At 40.3% G+C, this 22541-nt stretch overlaps 2 long non-coding RNA genes across 2 annotated transcripts in view; one reads left to right on the forward strand and one right to left on the reverse strand.

Moving 5' to 3' along the window:
- Window positions 1–2276, reverse strand: part of LOC139436554 (uncharacterized) — a 70836-nt gene extending 68560 nt beyond the window's left edge. Inside the window, exon 1 of the long non-coding RNA XR_011645890.1 lies at window positions 2218–2276. This is a non-coding gene — a long non-coding RNA (uncharacterized lncRNA). The remainder of the gene's footprint in view (window positions 1–2217) is intronic.
- Window positions 2277–2464: 188 nt separating this feature from the next.
- Window positions 2465–21822, forward strand: LOC131273549 (uncharacterized). Its single transcript, XR_009180802.1, has 3 exons — window positions 2465–2585; window positions 17184–17250; window positions 21303–21822. It is a non-coding gene; the product is annotated as an uncharacterized lncRNA (long non-coding RNA).
- Window positions 21823–22541: the final 719 nt, after the last annotated feature.

Below are 22541 nucleotides of genomic sequence, written 5' to 3' on the forward strand. Positions count from 1 at the left end.
GGATGGGTAAAACATTAATTCTTTTAGACTGTGATACCTGTATTATGCTCAGGGAAACCACTAAAAAAGAATTCCAAAGGAACTCCAGAAAAATTGTATAACCTAAATGGTCCTTTTTCTAAGAGAAAGGAATAAAGTAGCTAAACCAGTATACAAGTTATTAAGTGAAAAATAACTCTCTTGGACAAATACCTACAAGCAGGATTGCTGGGTCCGATGGTAACTCCATTTCTCCTAGCCTGTCCTTCCTCCCACCATAGTCACCTCTACCACAACAGGACTGGTGGCTTCTGCTCTTTAGATCTTAGTGGCTCTCCCCAGTCCCCCAGGGGATAAGGTAGGGGGTTCACAGGCCCTAACCCCAATGATGTAACCTTCAGCAGGCTCCAAAGCATCTGAGCCCAATGGTTCACTTGTTTCTGCTGTCAGTTCGAGGGAGCCCTGTCCCATGTGGATGCCAACTTTGCTGATGCCAGAGTAGAGGATGGTGGCTCTGTCTCCCAATAAGTCCTGTCTCCCTTGTGACAAACTCCATCTTCCAGCATCAGAAAGTTCAGACTTGCCAGAGGAGCCAGGGGGCTGAACCACAGCTTTTGATATGCCTGCATCCTGCACATATTGGGCTAAGGAGCAGCTAAGGAGCAGTCAGAAGAGTCAGAGACAGGTTCCTGTGGCACTGGGAGTGCATATACTCTGGGGGTCAGTGGATGACTCTCTTCCCTTCCTCCCCAGGCCTGGGTTCTGATGGGAAACCTCCATTCTAAAAGCTCAGAAGCACCTCCATCCTTCCAGAACTTCCAGACCACTCCTGTGACCTCATGCACCAAAGCAAGCACCAGCATAAGTTCATACACCTGTTTTCCACAGCTGCAGAGGAAGTCGTGTTCAGCCCCCACCCCCTCTAGGCTGCCCCAGAGGTCCACAAGGAAGGTAAGTCAGAATGGCCATTGGCCTAGTTTGTCAGCTTTTGTGGTACCCCAAAGGAAGATCCAGAGAGAAAAGGGTTTAGATGTGAACTCTGGGATAAAATAAATTCAAGGAATTCAAGGAATTGCTTAATCAAATCCAGTCACCATAAAGGCAATATTCCTCAGCTGCCACATAAGCAAGGGAACCCTCTCATGTTCCACCCTCAGGCAATGAAGTCACTATTCTGATTCTAGACTCGGAAAAGAAAGCAGCACTTCACAGAGTCAACAATGCATTGGGGGTGGAGGAAGACTGAGTCCATCTTAGGCAACACCATGCAAACTTCCAGTCTTAACTGCCTTGTAGTTAATACTGTATCTATTTATGGAATCAACATCATTAAGTCACACCAAAATATCCATTTCGTCCGCCAGCCCACTTCAAAGGGGTTCACTGCAAATCTTGCAGTTTCACATCCCTAACTCTATCTTTTGAATACACAGAAGGTAGATAGGGTGAGATACAAAAAAGGACTGGATGGTCAGTTGAATCCCAAGGCTGTGGCGAGTTTACTGAATAGAACTGGTCATCTTTTGCATTTTATGTAGTGGGCTCTTGATGTGTTCATTTCGGAAAGTTCACTATTGTCCTCATTGTCTACATACCTGCTGTTGTCATTTCTCCTAAAAGGAGATAAAGCCTTGTGAAAACTAAAGGTGAGAACATCATTCTCTCTTTTGAGACTGGGTTGGGTTAATTGATACAACATGAAGAGGGCTTTGGTTGAGATCTGGCTGACCTAGATATGTAAGAATTTCTGGGGTCCTCTGAGGGATACTGGCCTTCATGGAGTATGGGGGTGAAAACCCCCTCTTCATGGAAGGCCATCTTTCTTCTCTAAGTCTAGTGGGGACTCTTGATGCAGGAACATGCAGCATTTCTGAGAACAGGACAGTGTGTTTGTCTCCCTTGGGGATTTGAGATTACTCTGAGCAGGATTGGGTTCTCAAAGGATGTGGACATCTCAAAGAAAAAATGATTCACCATGTCCCCTCTTCTATAAGCCATAAATCATAATTTCTGCAGAGTTCAGAATGAGCAGGAGTATGAAAATGCATTCAACATCACTAGTGATCAGCAAAATACATGTTAGAACCACAAAGTCTCACGCCCATATGTTTCAGAAATGGTACTCTTAGGATGAGAAAGACTTCAGCAGGGAAGGTACAGACTCCACACTAAGAGAGTTGTTCAAATATTTAGTCAGGGAGATAATTGGGAACAGGGAGACTTAATTCATTAACTCACCAAACCTCAGTCAGGTGGGTGACTTTGCCAGTTGATGAGCATTAACTGTTCTTCCAGAGTAGTTTAGTTAAAGGTGAAGCTAATTCTTTGCATAGCTGTTATCTGGCAGTTGGTCTGGAATGTCTTAGGTTCTGAGCCAGTAGAGTAGCCAAGCAGACCACTGGTCACTTGGGGGTGGTAGTCCAACCCCCAGGAAGACTCACATGAGGCAGATGGTATTGTGAAGATGCTGGGGGAGGAGGGCCAAAAATGTGGACATCCTTGGTACTTCAGAAGGCCTTTATGTGGGGGAAACTACCTCATATTTTGCATCAAGGATGGAAATGTAGAGGCAGGAGGCTGGGTCAGGATATATACTCTTCTCGTGGGTGAGTCACTTTCTCCAGGGCATCAATTCTTCCTCAGGAACTTTGGGGCAAGAGGATTTTTCAAAGGAACTCTTTCAGTACACCATGGTTGACATGGCATATAACACATACTTGTTGGCTTAAAGGAGTTTATTGTCTCACAGTTTTGGAGGCAGTGATGCCAAGATTAGACTCAGTAAGGTCTATGCCCTCAGTGCTTGCTTCTGCCTTTCCTCCCCACCATCCAGGGCAACATTGGGGATATGGAGGTGAGGATTTCTGGCCCCCCCTTTCCCCAGAATAGTCACACTAATATACAGACTCAGGCTCCAGGATAGGCCACCGTCTAGAATGCCTATCCTTTACTTCCTTGCTTTGACAACTTGGGGCCATCTGGCTCTCTAGCAGGCCTGTTTTCAAGTGTTTCAAGGTTTGGTTTCCTCATTATTTCTAATGCCCTCCTAAGGGGTTGGTAATAAGCTTTCCTAAAAACAGTAACAACAACAACAACACAACAACAACAACAAAAGACACCTTGGCTGCCTTTACTTCACAACTATTGTGAAATAGTTTCCAATATTCCATGCTCTGGTCTTCCAGACAGATTGTAGTATTTCACACTCAGTTTGGGCCTAGACCTTTGGCAGAAGTTTTAGCACAACATAAGAACAGTATGCCAACTTCACTATTATTTTGCCCCCAGTTTATCCAGTCTGCCTTTGTTGTCCATAAATATCTGTCAATGGGAGGGTAGCAAAAGGTCATAACTCCACGGTGGGTATTGCACTTGGAATGGGTATTGCACTTGGAATGCCTTTTGTCTCACAATACTTATATATTACATTTATGAATTACCATATGAAGAAAAGCAACTGAGTAAACAGGTGAATAATAAGAAAAAGAACACTAGATAGATCAATAAATTAATACAGTTTGTGTCTCTAATTTGAGCCAGGACTATTACCCTAATTCTGAGGGCAGCCTATGAGGCCAATGGTACTAGCTCTGTATTTCATATCTGGAAATGAGATACAGACAATTTAGTGAATTTTCCAGGTGACATGAAGCAGAGTCAGGAATCAGCCCTGAACATGTAATTCCAATGTCCATGTTCCCAACCACATTCATCTTCTGGCCTTGAATGTAACAGTTGCTGTCAAAAACATGCTGGATAAGGCATTAGAAAAGCATTTCAAGACAAGTGTTCAGAAGCACATTTGACCTTTTGAATTTTACAGGTGTCATTAGCACTCAAAATAGTTATTTCTCTAATGCAACTTATACATTTTTTAAAAATTTTATTTTATTTAATCAATTTTTTAAAATATTACATTAAAAAAAATGAGGTCCCCATTCAGCCCCAACACCCCCACCCCACCACTCCCCACACAGTAACACTCTCTGCCATCATCATGACACATCCATTGCATCTGGTGAGTACATCTCTGGACATCACTGCACCCCATGGCCTGTGGTCCACACCATAGCCCATACTCTCCCACGTTCCATCCAGTGGGCCATGGGAGGACCTACAATGTCCGGCAATTGTCCCTGCAGCACCACTCAGGACAATTCCAAGTCCCAAAAATGCCTCCACATCTCATCTCTTCCTCCCATTCCCCGCACCCAGCAGCCACCATGGCCACTTTTTCCACATCAATGCCACATTTTCTCGATTATTAACCACAATAGTTCATGAATAGAATATCATTAAGTCCACTCTAATCCTTACTTATTCCTCCTTCCTGTGGACCTTGGCTTGGTTGTGTCCATTCCACATCTGTGTCAAGAGGGGGCTTAGATTCCACATGGATACTGGATGCAATCCTCCTGCTTTCAGTTGTAGGCACTCTAGGCTCCATGGTGTAGTGGTTGACATTCTTCAACTCCATATTAGCTGACTTGGGTAAGTCCAATAAATCAGAGTGTAGGAGCTGAAGTCTGTTGAGGTTCAGGGCCTGGCTATCATATTGTCAGTCCAGAGATTCAAATCCCCTAGATATATCTTAAACCCCAGCACCAACTACAATTCCAGTAAAGTAGCATGAAAGGCTTGTGAAAAGAGATCACATCTAAGTCCAGCCCCATCACGCAGAAACAGCAGCTCCAAAGAAGGGCCAACGGACATGGCAGTGAACTCCATCTGCCATGACCATAGAACCTGTGGGTCTCTTTAGCCCTCAAAAGAACCAATACCTGGGGTTGTATCTACTTTATCTATCTCTGAGACTCTGCTCAGGTGTGCATAAGGGCAATCCTTCTGACAACCTCCAGACTCTTTTTTAGAGACTCATAGTTATATAAACTCATTTGTCCTTTCCATTTCCCCCTTACTTTAGGTCAAACAGCATTTTTAACTCCTGTTATTATATGTAGACAGGGATATTCTGCTGGTCCGCATTGAACCTTTAATTCAAGGTCATTTTCTAGTTATGTCATCAGCTGGTACTTGGTAGTGATCCCTCAGTGACAGGGAGGCTCATCCCTGGGTGTCATGTCCCACGCTGCGGGGAAGGCAGTGCATTTACATGCTGAGTTTTGCTTTGAGACTGGCCACATTTGAGTAACACGGAGGCTGTCGGGAGGGAACTCTTAGGCACAGTGCTGCTCTAGGCCTTGTTCTTATTTCAGGTGTATAGGCTCACAAGCATAGTCATTAGTATCAGGGGCTCACTGTTGGACCCTCATTCCTTCCTGGTCCTTCCCGTTGCACCTGGGGGACTGCCGCTGTTCCCCTAGGGTCCATGACAGAGCACCCCCCCCCCCGGGCCAGGAACCCACTACCCCCCCAGCTCTTGTTTTTAATTGCTTCCACTATGAGTATATCCAAACATTTCCATGCACCCTGGATATATGCCCTGTATAACTCCCTGTCAACCATATGTCCCCTGTCAATAACATCCCATACCAGTATTCCTCCGCTGCCATTGTTGAACCACTCTGTAATCCAAAACTTCCTGAAAAGTGAAGCCCACTATAATGTCAGGTTCCCTTAAGAGTAAAATGGAATATAGCAATGAGTTTAAAGGTTAAATATAGAATACATATTGATTTGGAAAAATTCTACATCCTATGTTTTTTTTTCTTTTCTTTTTTCCTAATTATTGAGCTTCTCTTCACAAGAGCCTTAGATCACAGTAATTCATATATACAATATACAGTATTCCTGCATATCCATTATAAAACCTTTTCCTTTCCACAGCAATAATCTTTTAACTTATTCATATCATATTTACTGAAACTGATGTACAGATATTGAGACAATAGCTTTCAAGCAAGGTAACATTTGTGTTTACATTGTGGTTTATACTTTAGGCTATACAGTTTTCTAAATTTTTTAGTTATCCTATGTTTTACATTATCGTTTACATTATTAGTCTGTCATCCACTATATGTTTTTGGTGTAAAGTACATGTTTTATATCCATCCTTGTGTACTCTTGTGAAACACTTCTTTTGCCCTCACATTTACTTTGGTTCCATCTATTCAATATCTATTTCCCCTCCCCTTGGGGCCCACAGTGACAGTCAATCTTCATTTCTTGAGGAGCCATGTTCAGAGATACTTGCAACAGTGTTGACAGCTTGACTTGCACAGCTGCCCTAATGCCCTGGGAGCGACCATTTCTCTTGAGAGATACAGTTCCCTCTATTTGATGGCATTAGTCCTCCCCAGGATGTGGGTCTACCTTCACTCTCATTATAAAGGTCTCTACCCAATGGTATAACCACTCTGGAAAAATGAGCATTCAGATATTCCCTAGGAGTCTGTCCTGTGTCAGATTATCCCCTTTGAGTATCTTAAACAGGTAACTTTCCTAATTATATTTTGAAAAGGTTTTCTCAGCATTATACTCTCAACCAACACCTGACAATATCGTATGTTTCTGTGTTGCCCCACCCTCACCCATTTCTTGGGCAATATTACCCAGCTGCCCATCCCTAGCCCCCCTCAAACCCCCAAAGCCCCACCCAAAGGTAACCCTATGCCCCCATTTTATCCCTTCCTTGTACACATACTTACCTCCAGCTTATCATAGATTTCACCCATGTAGATGTCAGCTTACATCCTTCCTCTACCTCCCGATTTCCTGTAAGCCTATCTTCCAGTCTCTAGCTCTCTATGGCAGCTTGCTTATTTCATATCATTGAGGTCATGTAGTATTTGTCCTTCAATGCCAGAGTTGCTTCACTCAACATAACGTTCTCAAGATTCATCCATGTTATCACGTGTGTTTGTAGTGTATTTGTTCTTAAAGTTCAGTAGTATTCCATTGTATGTATATACCACATTTTATTGATCCACTCATCTGTTGATGGGTATTTGGGTCGATTCCAACTTTTGGCGATAGTGAACAATGCTGCTATGAACATTGGTGTGCATGTATCAGTTTGTGTCCCTGCCCTCAGTTCTGCTGGGTATATACTCAACAGTGGAATTGCTGGGAAATATGGCAAATCTATGGTTAGTTTTTTGAGAAACTGCCAAACTGTCCTCCAGAATGGTTGGATCCTTCTGCATTCCCATCAGCAGTGGATGAGTGTTCCCATTTCTTCACATCCTCTCCAGCATTTGTATTCTTCTGTTTTTTTCATAGCTGCCAATCTTGTGGGAGTAAGATGGTATCTCATTGTAGTTTTAATTTGCATTTCCCTGATAGCTAGAGATTTGGAGCATTTTTTCATGTGCTTTTTAGCCATTTGTATTTCTTCTTTGGAGAAGTGTCTGTTTAAATCTTTTTCCCATTTTTTTAAATGGGCTGTTTATCTTTTTATTTTCGAGATATAGGAGTTCTTTATATATGCAAGTTATAAGTCTCTTATCAGATATATGGTTGCCAAATATTTTCTCCCATTGTATAGGCTCCCTTTTTACTTACTTACACTTCCATTGGTCTGTGTGTCTCTCCTTATGCCAATACCATGCTGTTTTCACTACTGTAGCTTTGTAGTATGTTTTGAACTCAGGTAGTGTGATTCCTCCAATTTCGTTTTTCTTTTTCAATATGTCTTTGGCTATTCGGGGCCTCTTTCCTTTCCTAATAAATTTCATAGTTAGTTTTTCTAGTTCCTTAAAGAAGGCTGTGTTGATTTTTATTGGGATTGCATTGAATGTGTAGATCAGTTTTGGTAGGATAGACATCTTAATATTTAGTCTTCCTATCCATGAACAGGGAATATTCTTCTATTTATTTAGGTCTTTGATTTCCTTGAGCAGTCTTGTATAGTTCTCGGTGTATAAGTTTTTTACATCTTCATTTAAATTTATTCCTAAATATTTGATTTTTTAATTTACTATTGTGAATGGTACTTGTTTCTTGATTTCCTCCTGATCTTGCTCATTATTGGTGTACAGAAATGCTACTGATTTTTGCGCATTGATCTTATAACCTGCAACTTTACTAAACTCATTTATGAGTTCTAGAAGCTTTGTTGTAGACCTCTCAGGGTTTTCTATGTATAGGATCATGTCATCTGCAAATAATGAAATTTTGACTTCTTCCTTTCCAATTTGAATGCCTTTTATATCTGGATCTTGCCTCAGTGCTCAAGCAAGTACTTCTAAGACAATGTCAAATAGAAGGGAAGAGAGTGGGCATCCTTGTCTTGTTCCTGACTTTAGAGGGAAGGATTTTAGAATTTCTCCATTGTAAACGAGGTTGGCTGTGGGTTTTTCATATATACTCTTTATCATGGTCAAAAAATTTCCTTGTATTCTGATCTTTTGGAGTGTTTTTATCAAGAAAAGGTGCTGTATTTTGTCAAATGCTTTTTCTGCATCTATAGATATAATCATGTGATTTTTTTCCTTCAATCTGTTTATATGGTGTATTACATTGATTAATTTTCTTATGTTGAACCATCCTTGCATACCTTGAATGAATCCCACTTGGTCATGGTGTATAATTTGTTTAAAGTGTTGTTGAATTCGATTAGCAAGTATTTTGTTAAGTATTTTTGTGTCTAGGTTCATTAGAGAAATTGGTCTGTAATTTTCCTTTCTTGTGGTGTCTTTGTTTGACTTTGGTACTAGGGTAATGTTGGCATCATGGAATGAGTTAGGCAACGTTCCTTCTCTTTCAATTTTTTGGAAGAGTTTCTGCAGGATTGGTGTTAGTTCTTTCTGGAGTGTTTTGTAGAATTCACCTGTGAACCTGTTTGGCCCTGGGCTCTTCTTAGTTGGGAGATTTTTAATGACTGATTCTATCTCTTTACTTGTGATTGGTTTGTTAAGATCATCAATTTCTTCTTTTGTCAATATAGGCTGCTTATGTGTTTCTAGGAATTTGTTCATTTCCTCTGAATTGTTGTTTTTGTTGGAATATAGTTTTTCCAAGTATCCTCTTATGATAGTCTTTATTTCTGTGGGGTCAGTGGTGATGTCTCCTTTCTCATTTCTTATTTTGTGTATTTGCATCTTCTCTCTTTTTTTCTTTGTTAGTATTGCTAAAGGTTTGTCAATTTTGTTGATCTTCTCAAAAAATCAGCTCTTGGTCTTGTTTATCTTTTCAAGTGCTTTCTTATTTTCTATTTCACTTAGTTCTGCTCTTATCTTTGTTATTTCCTTCCTTCTTCCTGTTGGATTACTTTGTGGTTGTTATCTAATTCCTCCAAATATGCAGTTAGTTCTTCAATTTTTGCTCTTTCTTCTTTTTTGATGTATGAATTTACGGGTATAAATTTCCCTTTCAGTAATGCTTTTGCTGCATCCCATAAAATTTGGTATGTTGTGTTATCATTATCATTTGTTTCAAGGTAGTCATTGATTTCTTTTGAGATGTCCTCTTTGACCCACTATTTTTCTAAGAGTGTGCTGTTTAATTTCCAAATCTTGGTGTGAAATCTGGGCGTCTGGCCCTTGCAGATTTCCAGCTTCACTCCACTGTGGTCAGAGATATTATTTTGTATGATTTCGATCCTTCTAGATTCATTAAGCCTTTCTTTGTGGCCTAGCATATGGGCTATCTTGGAGAATGATCCATGTGCACTTGAGAAAAATGTATATCTGCTGTGTTTGGGTGTAATGATCTGTATATGTCTATTAGATCCATCTCCTCTAATAAAGTGTAAAAATATTTTGTTTCTTTAGTGATTCTCTTTTGAGATGTTCTGTCCAGAGTTGATAGTGGTGTATTAAAATCCCCCACTACAATTTAGATGCATCTATTTGTTCACTTAGTTTTTCCAGCGTTTGCCTCATGTATTTAGAGGCGCCCTTTTTAGGAGCATAAATATTTATGATTGTTCGTTCTTCTTGGGAGATTGTCCCTTTCACTAATATATAGTATCCTTCTTTGTCTCTCACAATTGTTTCGCATTTAAAGTCTATTTTGCCTGTTATTAATATAGCTACTCCTGCCTTTTTTTGCTTATTGTTTGCTTGTAAGATTGTTTTCCAACCATTCACTTTCAGCCTCCATGAGTCTCTGGGTCTAAGATGTGTCTCTTGTAGACAGCATATAGATGGGTCATATTTCCTTATTCAATGTCCCAGGCTGAATATTTTGATAGGTGAGTTTAATCCATTGACATTCAGTGTTATTACTTTCAAGGAATTACTTATGTTAGCCATATTTTGATTGGATTTGTGTTTGTCAAATTTTGTTTGTTTGTTTTTCTTCTCTTTTTGTCTTTTTTGTTGCTCTTACACTCTCCTCCAACTTGCCTGTCCTGTTTTTTCCTTTCTTCCTGCAGAACTCCCTTTACAATTTCTTGAAGGAGAGGTTTCTTGTTGGCATACTCTTTCAATTTCTGTTTATCTGTGAATATTTTGAACTCTCCATCATTTTTGAATGCTAGTTTAGCTGGGTAGAGTATTCTTGGTTGGAAATTTTTTTCTTTTAGTACCTTGACTATATCATACCACTGCCTTCTCGCCTCCATGGTTTCTGATGAGAAATCAGCACTTAATCTTATGGAGCTTCCCTTGTACGTGATGGTTTTCTTTTCTTTTGCTGCTTTTAGAATTTTCTCTTTGTCTTGAGCATTGGATAATTTGACAAGTATATGTCTTGGGGTGGGCCTGTTAAGGTTTATGTTTGGGGTGTGTTGTGCTTCTTGGATATGTACATCTGTCTCTTTCAGTAGATTTTGGAAGTTTTCAGCCATTATTTCCTGCAACACTCCTTCTGATCCCTTTCCCTTCTCTTCTCCTTCTGGGATGCCTATAATATGTATGTTTGTGCGTTTTGCATTGTCATTCAGGTCCCTAAGTCTTAGCTGGATTTTTTCTATCTTTCTATCGATCAATTCTACTATCTGTTTGATTTCTGATGTACTGTCTTCTACATCGCTAATTCTCTCCTCTGCCTCTTCTAATCTGCTGCTATTTGCTGCGAGTGTATTTTTTATTTCTTGAACTGTGGTGTTCATTCCCATCATATCTGTTATCTTTTTGCATATGTCTGCAGTTTCCCCTCCAAGTTTTGTCTTCATATTGTTAACCTCTTCCTTTACTTCATTAAATTTGTCTGTGATATATGTTCTGAAATCTTTAATTACTTGTGCAAAGTTCTCCTCCTCGTCCTGCTTTTTAGTTTGTTCATTGGATTCAGCCATGTTTTCCTGATTACTGGTTTGTTTTGTAGATATTTGTGCTGTCTGGTCATCATGTTATCTTGACAGGTTTAATCAATTCCTTAGATTCTTTGTCTTACTCTTGGGGATTAATTAGATGTTGTTTTTGCTTAAGTGTTATATCTTCTCTTTGTCACTTTGTTCTTCCTATTTTAATTTCTTATTGCTGGCTGAGTTCACTTTGAGGGAAAGTATTAGGGCCAGGGAAAGACAATTGTGTAAGAAAGGAAAATGTGTAAAGTAGTATTGGTAATAAATGTCAACAGAGCAACAATATGAGATCTGGGAGGATGGATATTAGTTTCATGTAAGTTGTGTAGAGTTATAGCATTAGGTAGAGTACCTATAATGAGGTAGTCAACTGAATATGGGAGGAATATGGTATGAATTAAGAAGCTATTATTTTTGTGAGAGAGGGAAAGAGAAAAGAAAGGCAATAGTTTCAAGAGTGGATAAAAGACAGAAAACAAAACAAAGGTGTTAAAAATTAAGAGTTAGACAATTTGGGGATCAAAAAGGGAGGTGGAATATAGGAGAGACAGTAGATGATGGAGGATATCAAGATGTGGGGGAAAGGGGATAGTGTAGGTAGCCAAAATCAATTCACAAAGAAATGAGGCAACGGAGGATGAGAAAACCCAGCAAATGTGAGGTGTTCCCTGCTGCACCTACTGTATAATTAAGATAAAATAAAATATGAAGAAAATGAGGGATGAGAGAAAAGAGAGAAAAAAAGAGAGAGAGAAGAAAGAAAGAAAAAGGGGGGTGGGTAAAGAAAAGGGAAGGGAACAAGTAAGGAAAAGAAGATATAGAACACCAGCAAAAGGAACAACAAAAAACCCCTAAATAAATGAAAAAAGAAAAAAGACCTTGGGGGATGCAATGGGAGAAAAGACTAGGAAATAATGCAATATTAGCAACCAGGACAATGAAAAATAAAAAATAAAAAATTATAATTTAAAGAAACACAAATGTTGAGGGCTAGGACAAGGACCTCAGAAGGGCCTCAGGGCTTGGTGGATTCAGGGATGGAAAGTCTGTGATATTGCAGCCTCAGGTGTGAGTCTCTGGGGTGTGGACCACCAGGGTTTAGGGGACACAGACCTGGCAACCTCAAATCCAGTTAACAGGGAGCCTGGGAGCACCGCAGTGCAACACAGCCTTCAGGGATTCCCACAGCTGGGTGCCAGCCCTATGGGAGAGGTCACATCCACAAACTCTGACCTATGTGTCTGAAACCCGCAATTCCCCTCTCTCTGGGGTCTCTTCTGTGGCTGTATCACCAATTCGACTTCAGGACACCTCCTACCCTGCAAGCCCCCGAAACAGCCAGTTGGGGGCACCTCTATATTGCAGCCAATTTAAGGATGCTGCAGATCCGCAGCCAGGCCTAGGGGGCGGAGCTCTAGCCAGAAGCGCTGTATCAGTGTCCAAAACCAAAAATCCCACGCCTCACAAAAGATTCCCTTAATCGGCTTCCAGACACCCCCCACCCTATAATCCCCCGAAATAGTCTCCTGGTGATGTCTATTTACTGTCAGTGATTTAAGGCCACTGCAGATCAGCAGCTGGCCTTGGGGGCAGGGCTCTAGCTGGAAGTGCTATTATGCGTGTCAGAAATAAAAAATTCCCTGCCTCACAAAAAACTCCTGTCTGTCTCTCCAAATCGATTTGCAAAGGCCTCCTGCCCTCTTAGCCCCTTAATAGCCCACTCAGGGCTTATGAATTCCCCAGTACCACAGAGCCTCCAGGAATCGCCACCGCAGTGCCGGTGCCATGGTTCTGTCCACCCCAGGGGGGAGCGTCCTGCACACAGCCCCTAACTCTGGGTAAGAGAACCTCAATTTTATCTTTTACACGAATTTTCTCTGTTACCTTCCCACGAAATCGATGTCCAGACACCTCCTGCCCTGCAAAATGCTGAAACAGCCTGGTCCTGAAGAATTTCTAATGTTGCCCAACTGCTTCTTTGCAGGAGAGACTATCAGGTGCACTCACTCAACCACCATATTGCCCTGCCCTCCTATACATACTATTTAAGAAACTTCAGATGGCAAGCAAAGGGAATCAAAATCACAAGCTCACCACTGAAAAAAATACCAATGCTAATTATTTTTTTTAACGTACCAGGATTGGGGATTAAACCTGAGACCTCATATGTGGGAAGCCAGTGCTTAAACACTGAACCATATCGGTTCCCCTGAGTTGGTTTCTTTTGTTTGATTGTTGGTTGGTTGGTTTCGTTTTTTTTTTAGGAGGCACCGGGAACCAAACCTAGGACCTCCCATGTGGGAAGCAGGTGCTCCACTGCATGAGCCACATTCATACTCCAATGCTAATATTTGAAAGTATTTCTTCTCTGATCTTTGACCATTAAAACACACACACACAAGATAAAGAACTCAGTTAACTATCTAACCTGAAGGACAATATAGAATACTGAATACCCCAAATACAGTATAACTACAAACAACTTGTCAAATCTTCTTTAAAGCCCCTTGCCTGGAAATACAAATTGGGACATGATTTGGATTGCTACCTGAATCTGTGCTCCCCTAATTGCAACTCTAAAACCCTAAATAAATGCTTTTGTTGCCTTGCAGCTTAGTTTATTTCTTAATTGACATTACATAGTGTTAGAAACAGGATTCTAAGTACCTACCAACCTGACCCTGGAGTTACTGTTGGGTTTAAGCATGGTAAAGGCATGCTTCAGCGCTGCCATTTCCCCAAAAGCCCTGAGTTCCTGTCTGTGAGTCCTCTTGGTTCTGAACATCCCTCTTTTTGGTTGAGGTTCTAGACCTTTTAGGGGTGACTTTTGAACTTTGGCATTTTGAACTTTGGTTCTTATGGTTTAAGCTGCTAATAGCAGTCCTGTTTGTATACTTGAACCTTTTTTCTTCTGGTTTGGCCTGGTGACATAAGTCCTTTCTGTTGGCCTTCTTTGTTGGTATATAGGGAAAATTTGTTTGGCAAGTACTTGAATGAGACTTTTAAAATTCAACTTTTGTAATGAGCTCTTTTAAGTGGGGGATGCCTCCCTAACAATGAATTTGGCTTTTGTGAGCAAGCAAATTATTTTTGGTCAGCACAGGATGGGCACTTAAACACGATTAGAATGTGTACCACCTTTTAAAGAGAGGCCTTGGCCTGATGGAGGAATCACCTAGTGACAGGGCAGATGAGGAGACCCCATCTAATTCCAAGGTAAGGTTGCCTTTCTTTGTCTGAGAAAATGGTCACTTTGCTTATTCCTTTCATTTTCAATTGAGTTCAGATATGAAAATTCTGACCATGTACATTATAGATGACATATATAATTTCCTTATTTAAGGAGTATTCTATTACTGCTTCAAGTTGTTATTTACAAATAGCAACAGCAGGGAATCAAGTATAAGGGCTTTTTAATTGGCAGCAGTTTTTCCTTCTAAGAGTAAGAATTTTTTGTGCCAACCAAAATAGACATCAGAGATGCATTATCTAGGAAAAGCTTGTGTCTTTCCATGTGTGTCTGCTACAATTATTTATGGGATCTTTGACTCAACCACTTTTTCCCATCTGTACCAAAAGTGCAAAAGACCTGTGTCAACACTACACAGCATGATCTGATCCTGAGTGTTTCCTTTAATATAATTACAGGTGGCCTCAGGTACAAGAGAAAATGGTATGCATTTTTGAACTTCAGAAAAAAATCTAGATAATTAAAAAACCAGGATGGAGCAGATGTAGCTCAGTGGTTGAGCACCTGCTTTCCATGTATGAGGTCCTGGGTTCAATCCCCAGGAACTTTGTGCTTGCTTTACTATGAAGAACCACCCTGATTCCAGCTTCCAGGTGAGAATGAGAAATGGGGATGTGATTATTTTCTAGTTAAGTGATGGCCATGTTCTACAGCCCTTGTAGGCAGCTGTGTTCCCTTTAGGTGGTGAGGGTTTGTGTCCCGGGGCTGGAGATATCTATGTTAAGAGTCTTTGAGATGAGATTGTGAAGGTGGGGGTGGAGAAGCTATTTCCCACCTATATAGCACAATTGCCAGTGTCAACTTCTCTAAAAAACTACTACTACACCCTTTACATATATTTACTCATTCAACCTTCAACACCACCATACTATGACTGTTTATTCCCACTCTTCTGATGAAGAACTGAGGTGCAGAGACAATTAGCCTACAATTTCAAACATGAGTGTCCCTGACCCTGATGCAATAGCCATAACCTAGCCCCATCACTTGGCCATGGGATGATTCTACACCATGCCAGCAAGGGAAACTGATCATTTGTGTGTATTCCTGGACATATCAGACCTGCACAGACCCCACATCCTGTCCATTATTATAAGTCAACTCAGTGATGACATGACCCAGATCTGTAATTATTGCCGTTACTGCAGACTATGAATTGACATAGTGTGAAATGCACATAGAAAGTCCACATGCCTGTTCAGCTCAGATTCTGAACAACTGCAAGCACAATCTGGTTTAACTAAGTCAGTCCTCCACACTACAGCCCAAACAGATAGGAATTGGGAGATATTCACGTATTTCATAACATCGGCATCTTGAGTCCTAGAAATGCTTGGCACTGTTTGCTGCATGCCTTAGGGAAAGTGACCAATAAGAACTCAAGTTATCATTTGGCTATTGATCTGGTGTATATCATCCTTGCTGCAACTTTTATAACTGCTTCAGAGCCTTAGCGCTCAACTCATGTTTCCCCTTAGTAATGAACTATCAAATTGGTGCCTGGATAGTGTAAAGATGGACATCCAACACATTCAATGAATAAGCATTCACAGTATAGAAAAGGAAGACTGGAAGGAAAAATACTACATGGTTTATAGTGGTCAATTTTTAAATGGCAGTAGTTAAATATCTTCAAATCTTCTATAACTGAGTATCTTTATGATAAAGGATTAAAAAAAAATAAAACAGAATGTTTTGCCTAGACTTGAAACCAGTCCCACAATAAAAAGTTATAAATAAAATGTCTTTAAAACAATTACACTATTATTAATCTTTAGAAAGCTAATAAAATGCTCATGTACAAATAACAGCAAAATCCTGCAGAAACAGGTGCTGGACATTGTATGTCCTGCCATGGCCCACTGAGTGGAATGGGGGAGAATATAAACTACAATGTAAACTATTATCCATGTGGTGCAGCAGTGCTCCAAAATGTATTCACCAAATGCAATGAATGTCCCATGATGATGAAAGAGGTTGTTGATGTGGGAGGAGTGGGGTGAGGGGAGTGGGGGTAAATGGGGACCTCATATTTTTGGAATGTAACATTTTTTAAAAATAGAGAAAAAAAAATTCTATACAAAAGACAAAAAAATGGGAAGCAGGTATAGCTCATTTGTTGAGTCCCTGCCTCCCACGAATGAGGTCCAGAGTTAAATCCCTGGTACCTCCTTAAAAAAAAAAAAAAGAGATGACATATGTGGAACCATAGATACTGATGATTTTGTAACAGGACAAGGTGATAGTAGCATGTATTTTTTATTTTTTAATTGATTTTGTAAAAATATTACATTAAAAAAATATATGAGGACACCTTCAACCCCACCCCCCCACCCCACCACTCTCCCCCCCCCCAGCAACACTCATTCCCATCATCATGACACATCCATTGCATTTGGTAAGTACGTCTCTGGGCACCTCTGCACCTCATGGTCAATGGTCCACATCATGGCCCATACTCTCCCCCATTCCATCCAGTGGTCCCTGTGAGGATTTTAGTTGGACTTCAAAATGGCAGGAGGAATGTAATCCATCATTGAACAATGGCATGTATTTTTTAACTTTTTTGGATTATTTCACATTGCTTTGGGATGTCATTAGCTACAAAGTCAAGGACTGCATCCCATTTTATTCCTGCACCTCCATTTTGCTATCCTTTTTTCACTCATCAGCAGCTCACACTATCCTTGTTAAATACCTGCCTCCATATTACTCTAATCCTTTGTCCATGTCAAGCAAAACTTCAGAGTACTCCAAGGGCAACACCTCCAATGTACTGACTATTACTATTCATCCTCCTAGCTCCCCAGAGGGCCTGTTGAAAGATCTGAGTGCCAGGGCAGTAGAGGAAGCCCCATCTAATTCCAAGGTAAGTTTCCCTTTAGAACCATTGCTTTCTGCATTTTTCTTTTTCCATTCAATTAAATCTGACCATTACCTTATAGATGATATGTACAATTTCCTTGGTGGGGACTGTGTTCACTTGGCATCTGTTTAGACCTGCCAATCTCTGTTTCAAAAGGACAATCACAAATGGAAGCATTAGATTATAAAAGGAAGTTTTTCCTTAGCAGCCATATTTTCTTCTTGGATTAAGAATTTTTTAAATGCCAACCAAAATGGAGAGATACATCATACAGGAAAGGCTCATGCCTTCTCCTCAGGTGTCCCCTCACTTGCTTTTTGGTTTCCTTGACTTGGCCCTCTTTCCCATCTGGTTTTCTAAAGCCTTCTACAAACACAACACAACAAGTTCTGATCATTATAGTGTTTTCTTTTCTGCAACTGCAGGTGGCTCCAAAAGCAAGCAACAACAGTATGTATTCTCTCATCACACACTTGCTGAGGAAAAATCTAGAGCTGAGCAATGAATATTTCTTTTTGGCTTTGTGTAGAGAGAACCTCTCCACAGAAAGAAGCTTCCTAATGTGTATGATTCTCAATGTGCATGTGTGAGAATGTGTGTCCATTTCTGTGTTTTCCTAGATTTCTCTAACACTAAAAAGTTGCTAATGTCAGCTTTCTGTGTAAAAAAATGCCAGCTTCATTTCTTCATGGGTATATGTCAAAATTTTATCAAATTATATCCTTTAAATATGTTCAGTTTATTGTATGTCAAGTATACCTGAGTAAACCAGGAAAATACCCCATTACCCTTCAGGAAAATGTTCACAGGACTCTAAATGATAAAATTGTATTAGAGAACACCTCTTACTAAAATTTAATAAGTCTTCATTTAGTAATAAATCTCACCTCTTAGTAAGACTTTATAGTCTGATCATGGCATTTTGATTGGTCATGATAAAAGAAAAGCAGCCATATCTGACTTTTTCAAAACATATGAGATATGGAAGGATTGAGAGGTGAATGAATTTTCCAGTTTCACATCTAGAGAATAGGAAACCATATCCTGGAGATATTAAGTGCTTTGACTCCAAATTCTATACACTTTGTTCACATCTCTTTGGCCTGGCGGGATCTCGAATTGTCTATGAGTTTGGAACATTCATGATTTCAATTCTTATTACTGAGCACCATACCTTCAGGGCATCTGCAGCACAATGTAGTATTATCCATTTTTCAAAAGCCCAACAGCCATTTGTGCTAGTAGCGATGGCGTGGACAATGCAGAAAGAACATTTCCATCCTCACAATACACTTTCCTGGGCAGCTGCTCTGAGTCTGCCATTGGTCTTTTCATTGAACTCATCTAATAGAGTATTTCCAGAACAGTCAGAATTTCAGGGTGATAAGTTTGGAGGTAAGAGCTTTAATGATCCATCAAAATGGGGAAAGTAAATAGTTAAAAGGGGATTTTTTTCTCCACCTCACTCATTTGCAAACCATTTATAATGTCTTATTGAAGGCCTCTGACTCCACAGAGTCCAGGGATGGTCTAAGAACCTGTGGTGATCTTGGGTAGCCAGCAAGCCATCAAGTGGAGAAGGGATGGGTGTGCCACATTCTCCAAAAATTTTCTTAGAGATGTTTGTGTTCCTAAAGATTGGCTTGTGGATCAGAGGTATGACTCCACCAGCAGTGATGAAAATGACACTCCAGGTAGGTAATATCACTCAAGATAGGATCCAATGAGAGTAGATTATCAGGAACAGTCTGGTAACACTGCTCCTTTAGTAACTGAAGAAGGGACTGTGAAATCAGAAAGTAATGGAAATATACATGGCGGTCTGCCTTATTCTTTCCATATTTAATAACAACAGTAAGAAGTATTATGATCATGTTCTTTGAGTATACTGTGTTTGCAATCATCTTTCCTTGCTATGCTATTTAAGATTCACTTTCCCATAAGACCAATCATCAAAGCCTTTGTTTTTCCTTGGTTAGCAGCTCTTGGGAATAAAGCACAAGAGAGTGTAGATGAGGTTTTGGTGTTGACCTACAATGGAGGGGATCTGGTAGGACACAAGCTCTCCCAGACTATCAACTAGACTTGGGACAAAGTTCTTCTACTGGGTGCCAGGTGGCGGTTGAGAATTAGGGCTTCTCCCTCTGTACTTACAGGTCTGGTAGCACTTCATTAATGTTTTATCCTTTCTGACATAAAGAACATGTGTCTGGGCTTACTACACATGCACCCGGGTGCTGGAAATGTATCAAAGGAAACATATCCTTGAACAACCTTCTATTCTCTAGTTCTCACATGAATCCAAAATCCTGGGATTAGATTAAAACCCAAAATTGCTTCCATTTGAGAGGTTCATGTACAACTCTTTCTCCAACACATTCCAAAGCATGGCTGGGTTTCTGGAGGCCTTGTGTGAATGGCCTGCCAGGCTTGCTTCACATATTGGCTCTTGCTGTCTTGGAGAGTCTCTGGGAAGCAGGGCCAAGGGTTCCCTGCTCCTCTCATATTATTCCCATATTACACTGCCACCCTCTTCAATAAATCAATTGATCAATTAACTAATCCATTTTAAACCAGGGAGCAACTCTCAGAGGCATGGAGTTGAATCATGTCCTGTGGGTGATAGTGACCACTAATCCTATAAGTCAAGTGACTGTCCTGAGACTGGTATGACCTTAGGTTCATGGAAGACACTTTGTCCTTACAGCATCCCTATAGGTTTCTGAACTGATTGGAGGGGTTGAATGTAAGATTAGAGGCAAAGTAACTTGTCTGTATTCACTTAGTCTGAAAGTGTGAAAGTGACATAATAGGGGATCTACAGGCCACTTAAATAAGTGGAATCTTTTGGGAATTTGTCAAACCACTGAAGTACTAGCACTGATGGGTGCCTGGTTAAGACTGAGGAAAGGTACATGGAGGGGCATGACTGTTGAGTGGGGAACAGGGCAGAGTTGACTGGCTAGAACACAAGACCTGATTCAACTCCATGCTTCTGATAGTTGCTCCCTGGTTAAAGTGGTTTGGTTAATTGACTAACTGATATTTTGGAAAGGATGGCAGCATAATATGGGAATAATATGGGAACAATGATTGTTCTCCAGTGTTCCTGTATCATAGAACAATATGATTGGTGGAAGCTGACAAGGAGAAAACAAATGGGCAGTAATACAGAGAGAGAAAAGAGGCAGGGAGGTAGTGAAGGTGGTAAAAAGAAGACAACATCATGTATAGAAAGACATGGAGAGTATCTGCCTTCTTAGAGGAATAAGAGGATACAGGCATTCCTTACTGGCCATAGTTATAGTATTTGAGAGCTGGGAAAGGGACTCTGGAATCTTAGACCCACTCCTTCACAGCCGAGGTGAAGTGACTGAGGCCCTAGGAGAGGAGTGTGGTGGTGAGGACAGAATTGTGTCCTGGGATCAGACCACACCCTGTCATAACCAACAGGAACTTGAGTTCTGCCCTCAACCCTAACTTTCCCATTTCCTTTCACAAGGTTGATAGATCACCATTACTTCCCTGGTTACCAGGAGGCTTACTTCACAGCTTCTGAAGCATCAGATACAGAGAACAACAATTTGCATGTAATTTCCTTCCTCTTTCTGTCTTTTTTGTAATCTCTCCCTTTCTTATTCATAAGCTCCTTTTTATAGCTTTTCTCCATTCTATCTGTTCCTTATTTTATGATTCTTATCCTGAAGGAAGTGGTCTCATCCAGGAAGTTGAGGTCATGGGAACAACAATGTCTATAAATTTCTTCCATCCTCTTTAACTATTTTCTTAGCATTGCCCTGGTTTTAACATACGTACATCACTGACTCAGCTTGCATAAGCCTGAATGGTCCAGGCAGGGAATTGGGCTGGTTGTCAGAAGCTTTGGGCCACACCCAGTGGAAGGAGCACCTGTGAAGTTAGTTCTGGGGTGGCCTCTACCCTTGCAGGTGTGTTCCTGCACATGTGCACATGGTCATCAAGTGAGTTCCTCTCCTTGCAGCTGTCTACACTGTTCAAGGAAGAGGAGTGTCTTTTCATAAATTCTCTTTTCCTAGAATACACTGAAGACACTGAAGAAATGAATGAAAAGACAGGAGGAGGAAGAGGAAATGTGAGTGTGGAGTTGATAGGATAAAGAGAGGAAGGGAAACAAGTTCAAGTGTGTTCCATTGCTTTCCTAACCTTTTGGCACTTTAGGAAAATCAGCAAAACTGAGGAGAAACTGAGGAGAAACTGAGGTTTCCAGTATTCTATGTGAACATGGAGGTGGAAATATGAACTGGCTGGTCAAAGTAAATGCAGACAATTAATGATCCGAGGTGTCTTCTGGCTCCTGTTACCCACTCCAGAAAAATTCCTCCCTCCATCTCTATGCCTCCCCAGTGATCTCTATTACTGACAGCACAAAGACCTTAAGCCAGGAGGCCTCAGCCTGAGTCTCAGAGGATCTGGAGATTATATGATGTTTGGAGACTGAAAGGGGATATAATACCAAAGAAATGGAGATGCCTCAGTGCTAGCCCCTTTTACCCAATTCCCTAATCAGCCAATTGAGGGAAAATTTATTTTTCATTTTAAAAGACTTACACTGAGTTTTAGAAATAGGTTTGACATTTAATTTTAGATGTTAATACATTAAACAATATCTCTCCAACTACTTGTTTTCCTTCATCCTTATCAATAAAATAAACAGATAGATAAGCACCCTAAACAAACTTAGAGTGAATGAATGGACAAATAACTATAAATTTAAGACTTAACATCTGTCCTCCTACCAATGTCTTCTAGACATTTAATTTCCTGAAATCTGTTCACTCACTTGAAAGGGATCATAGGAACAATATTACCCAACTTCAAGCCAGTGAAGTTGGATTTCAGTGCTATTTTCACTTTCATGTCAGTTTTGCTGTTTATAACACCATGATTCACATTTCTTTCCACAAATATATTACCCCATTTTCTTCTGGCACAAAGTATTATCAAAACTGATGATGAGATGCTAATGTTCTTTTCATAATGCCACTTGCTCTACTCTAATGCTGAAAAGACTTCATTCTTCCTTTACACCCTAGTAATTTTAGCTAGAATATGTCTTGCTATTAGTCATTCTGTGTCAATACTCACTGTAAGGTTTTATAATGCAGATTCAAAGAATTTCTTTCCACAAAAAGAAGGAATTATAATTTTTAACATTTTTTTCATGTCTTTGCTTTGGTTTTCTCATTCAGGCACTCCAGTTATTCATAGATCATACTTTGTATGCCTGTCTTCAACTTCTGACATTTTTTCCCTCA

Source organism: Dasypus novemcinctus, chromosome 15, assembly GCF_030445035.2.
Source record: "Dasypus novemcinctus isolate mDasNov1 chromosome 15, mDasNov1.1.hap2, whole genome shotgun sequence".
Taxonomy (NCBI): domain Eukaryota; kingdom Metazoa; phylum Chordata; class Mammalia; order Cingulata; family Dasypodidae; genus Dasypus; species Dasypus novemcinctus.